General features: G+C 42.6%; 1 long non-coding RNA gene across 1 annotated transcript in view; it reads left to right on the top strand.

Annotated features, from left to right (window-relative positions):
• The first annotated feature begins 525 nt into the window (after nt 1-525).
• Nucleotides 526-5,458, top strand: part of LOC135113932 (uncharacterized) — a 25,249-nt gene continuing 20,316 nt past the window's right edge. Inside the window, exon 1 of the long non-coding RNA XR_010275130.1 lies at nt 526-1,211. This is a non-coding gene — a long non-coding RNA (uncharacterized LOC135113932). The remainder of the gene's footprint in view (nt 1,212-5,458) is intronic.

The raw sequence follows: 5,458 nt of genomic DNA, 5'->3' as shown, positions 1-5,458 counted from the left end.
AATTCCCCATTACAATATGGTATGGAAAGTTAACATGTAGAGATAAGAACAAAATGAAGATAATTGTTAAAACTGCTGGTAAACTTCATGCAAAAACTGTGTTATTAGATGAATTGTATAACACTTATGTAAGGAAACACATGAAAAAGATTATGAGTGATGTAAGCCATCCACTGCATCAACATTATGTCTTCCTTAGATCAGGCAAAAGGTTGGCTGTCCCAAGGCTACACACAAATAGGTTTAAAAATTCTTTTATTCCAAAGAGTATAAAATTGTATAACTATTTAGCATCTCAGCATAGCTAACTTACTACACTTTTAATATAACACTATTTACTTTTTAAAATTAAGTTTTATATCTTTTGGAGAGCTCGGAGGCCATAAAGAATTTCATGTTGAATATGTATTCAGTGTGACAATAAAGCTTATCTTATCTTATCTACACACTACATTATACAGTGTGGTGGTGGATCTGGCAAAGTGACGCCTTAAGTTGAGGACTCGGGTCGTGATGGATCGCCGTTTGAAACCAAGCTAAAATTCTCCTTTCTTGAACCTGCAGTGCTGCTAAATGTTCTTTGTATGAGGTGTAATCTGATCCTTGCCTCGTGCACACTGCAGGAGTACAGTGTGGTGGTGAATCTGGCAATGTGACGTTTGAGGTAGGGATTCGAGTCAGCGTAGATGTTTGAAACCGAGCTGAGATATGCCTTTCGTAGACCTGCCATGCTCTCATACGTCCTTTGTATACCGTGTGATATTATTGTTGCCTCATACACACTACAGCAATTGAGTGGCATATCCCTGCATACCAGATACCGGAAATAAAGAAAAGATATGACCAAGACTCGAAGCAGTGAACCTCGAGGACGAACCGAGTCTCGGATTGGCCAGGCGGAGGTCCCACGCGCTGGCGTCACCACTTGAGGATCGAGGCGTCGCGCGGTTACGTGGAGATCTGAATTGCGCGTTAATCACCCCAGTAATGGAACACCTGTGTTATTAGTTTGTGTAGTGATCGTTAATTGTACGTGACAGTAGTGCAGACCAAGGAAGGTTTAAACTCTCTAGCTTCCATGGTGCAGACTTTGCCGGGAGAAGCCAGCGGGCGTGGGTACTGAGCGCCGGCAGCGGGGAGTGTGGTGCTGCAGGTCTGGTGTTCCTTGCCTGATTTCCTCCGTGGCGGCGCCGGACAGCAGTAGGAGCGAGGTACAGTTGTTGATTCATGTTTGTTGTCTTTGGTGTGCAGTCACCATGTTTTGCTTCGGTTTAATACCAGATAAATTCAAGGACAAGGATGATAGCCCTACTGGTCTACCCAACTGACAGTTATGTTTTCATATGCTCTAGAACGTGTCCATGTATTCTACAGAGACAGCGTCAGGTAGGCCTATTGTCTTGTCGCATCGTTCTTATCCTCTTCAACACGCCATGAGCAGAACAGATAATGAATAGGTATACAATAAGGATAACGAATAACACCTCGGTTAGACGAGGACGCCACACTGAGCTGTATATTCTAATGATGTGCTTTGGTGTATCATTTTATTTGTATTAGAGCTTCCTTAGTGATATCATAGGGTTGGTTGTTGCTGATATTCTTTATAGCACGTTGTTGGTGTTAGACGTTTGCCAGTGTCAGTGCCTCGAACAAGACTCGCTAACACAAGTCGCCACAGCAACAGGGTGGCAATGAACATCTCGTCCTCAGCAGCATCAAGTCGTATCAGATTTATCAAAGTAATACTTCCTTGACTGGCTGCAGTGACCCAGGTGTTGTGACGGAGGCGGTAATGGACCATGTTCTGACACCCTTCAGCGCCGCACCTTCCGTAATTTCAGAAAGTTATAGTTGAAGGTAGAGGATTTTTTAAGAATCTTTTTATGCTTCTAGAGACAGAGTAACAATATTTTATACATAATTAACAAGAGAAACACTCTTGAATCCGGGTAATCATCTGTGGCCTTTGAAAATAGTCATGGTGGGAAAGCGAACCGTTTCAGAACATGGGCCAGTATCTCCTCCATGATCAGCCTCGCCTCCTCAGCCAGACTAGACTTTCCGTTACTGGGTGTACCTGTAATGGCGCGTGCCGTGCTTTCGCTTCACGCATTTCACGCTTCACTCGCTGCCTTCATCATGTTTGCAATAGACGCCGTACTCAACACCTACCCCGAGACTCTACTGCCTTAAGATGCCTCACTGTGTGTGTGGTTTTGCAGTGTTAGCATCCCCGGGTTTAGCTTATCTTGAGGCACGTGGCTGGTCTTTGAACTTAACGCCTGTCAGATAATGTGGAGTGATAGCTGAATGGAACACACTCGGTAATAAGGTTGTTAGTTTTTTTTTCTTTTTTTTTTTATGTAGGAAAGACACTGGCCAAGCGCAACAAAAATCCAATAAAAAAATATGCCCACTGAAATTGCAGTCCCATAAAAGGGTCAAAGCAGTGGTCAAATATTGATGAATAAGTGTCTTGAAACCTCCCTCTTGAAGGAATTCAAGTCATAGGAAGGTGGAAATACAAAAGCAGGCAGGGAGTTCCAGAGTTTACCGGAGAAAGGGATGAATGATTGAGAATACTGGTTAACTCTTGCGTTAGAGAGGTGGACAGAATAGGGGTGAGAGAAAGAAGAAAGTCTTGTGCAGCGAGGCCGCGGAAGGAGAGGAGGTATGCAGTTAGCAAGATCAGAAGAGCAGTTAGCATGAAAATAGCGGTAGAAGACAGCTAGATATGCAACATTGCGGCGGTGAGAAAGAGGCTGAAGACAGTCAGTTAGAGGAGAGGAGTTGATGAGACGAAAAGCTTTTGATTCCACCCTATCTAGAAGAGCAGTATGAGTGGAATCCCCCCCAGACATGTGAAGCATACTCCATACATGGACGGATAAAGCCCTTGTACAGAGTTAGCAGCTGGGGGGGTGAGAAAAACTGGCGGAGACGTCTCAGAACGCCTAACTTCATAGAAGCTGTTTTAGCTAGAGATGAGATGTGAATTTTCCAGTTCAGATTATAAGTAAAGGACAGACCGAGGATGTTCAATGTAGAAGAGGGGGACAGTTGAGTGTCATTGAAAAAGAGGGGATAGTTGTCTGGAAGGTTGTGTCGAGTTGACAGATGGAGGAATTGAGATTTTGAGGCATTGAACAATACCAAGTTTGCTCTGCCCCAATCAGAAATTTTAGAAAGATCAGAAGTCAAGCGTTCTGTGGCTTCCCTGCGTGATATGTTTACCTCCTGAAGGGTTGGACGTCTATGAAAAGACGTGGAAAAGTGCAGGGTGGTATCATCAGCGTAGGAGTGGATAGGACAAGAAGTTTGGTTTAGAAGATCATTAATGAATAATAAGAAGAGAGTGGGTGACAGAATAGAACCCTGAGGAACACCACTGTTAATAGATTTAGGAGAAGAACAGTGGCCGTCTACCACAGCAGCAATAGAACGGTCAGAAAGGAAACTTGAGATGAAGTTACAGAGAGAAGGATAAAAACCGTAGGAGGGTAGTTTGGAAATCAAAGCTTTGTGCCAGACTCTATCAAAAGCTTTTGATATGCCCAAGGCAACAGCAAAAGTTTCACTAAAATCTCTAAAAGAGGATGACCAAGACTTAGTAAGGAGAGCCAGAAGATCACCAGTAGAGCTGCCCTGACGGAAACCATACTGGCGATCAGATAGAAGGTTGTGAAGTGATAGATGTTTAAGAATCTTCCTGTTGAGGATAGATTCAAAAACTTTAGATAGGTAGGAAATTAAAGCAATAGGACGGTAGTTTGAGGGATTAGAACGGTCACCCTTTTTAGGAACAGGTTGAATGTAGGCAAACTTCCAGCAAGAAGTAAAGGTAGATGTTGACAGACAGACAGCTGAAAGAGTTTGACTAGGCAAGGTACAAGCACGAAGGCACAGTTTCGGAGAACAATAGGAGGGACCCCATCTGGTCCATAAGCCTTCCGAGGGTTTAGGCCAGCGAGGGCATGGAAAACATCATTGCGAAGAATTTTAACAGGTGGCATGAAGTAGTCAGAGGGTGGAGGAGAGGGAGGAACAAGCCCAGAATCGTCCAAGGTAGAGTTTTTAGCAAAGGTCTGAGCAAAGAGTTCAGCTTTAGAAATAGATGTGATAGCAGTGGTGCCATCTGGTTGAAATAGAGGAGGGTATGTGGCTTCATTTTCGCGTGGTGAAATCAAGACATAGAGATATTGCAATAATATCACAAACCACAGGATTAACTTGTTCACGGAGCTGCAGAACACTTTTTTTCTTGCGTTACATACATATACAGCATATTGCAAAATATATATATATATATATATATATATATATATATATATATATATATATATATATATATATATATATATATATATATATATATATATATATATATATATATATATATATATATATATATATATATATATATATATATATATATATATATATACATATATATACAAACTTAAAAATACACACACACCCACTTCAAATAGAAATAATGCAAAACATTTAATTTCACAGCTATATGTACAAATCTTGCGTATTTTTTTTTTACAGTTTTTACCTTTGAAATACTCGTATCCTTGAAAAGACACAAAGGTTACACTCGAACACACGTCCCGGGAACCGTCCCAAGCCTTCCTTGTGTCATCAGCTTTGTGATGTGGCCGAGCCCAGCTGTGCGTCCCCTCCTCGTGCCGTTAATATTGAATTAGATCAGATCACTCAAACAGGTAATGAGATCAGTCAGTATTGGTGGTGGTGTGTGGGCATCAGTTCTGGAGCACGGAGGCAAAGGGACAAAAGAACAAAGGCGGCACCGCTCGGGTGGTCTGCATTGAGCCTCGCACTGTGTATTTCTCCTGATGAATGTATGAGGGAAGATGGGATTGTATTTGAAAGGTTTGTTTCCAGCAGGTTGACCATTGTAAGGAAAATTTCGTCTACATGCTTATCATTTTGAACGTTGAACCCTCATTTTGGTATAACAGGAAAGCGTACGCGTGTGTAGTTAAGGCGCTCAGATCCCATTGCCCTGTCAAAGGTTACGATTTATTGTTATATAGTCCTCGAACTATTCCTTCATTAGCGATTGATTGCTATGAAATACTCCAGAGATTATGAATGCCTTATCCGAAATTACAAGAGTACACACACACACACACACACACACACACACACACACACACACACACACACACACACACACACACACACACACACACACACCTCTTTCCCTCATGTAAACATTCCCTCTTATCTTCGTACCCTACACACCTCATCATCTTTCTTCATCTCCCCTCTCCCTCCCCTCCCGCGCTCGTCTCCCTATCTCTCCCAGCTTCACATCACCCCATCACCCCATTCCTGCTTCTGTATCACCACGCACCATCTCTCCCTCTCTCCCTCAGACCGCTTCCCTGTTCTTCCTCCACTTTTCCTCCCCTCTGTCTCTTTC

The sequence above is a fragment of the Scylla paramamosain genome, chromosome 26, assembly GCF_035594125.1.
Source record: "Scylla paramamosain isolate STU-SP2022 chromosome 26, ASM3559412v1, whole genome shotgun sequence".
NCBI classification, from domain to species: Eukaryota; Metazoa; Arthropoda; class Malacostraca; order Decapoda; family Portunidae; genus Scylla; species Scylla paramamosain.
Note: the sequence above shows the minus strand (reverse complement) of the source record. Positions and strands in the feature narration are given on the sequence as shown.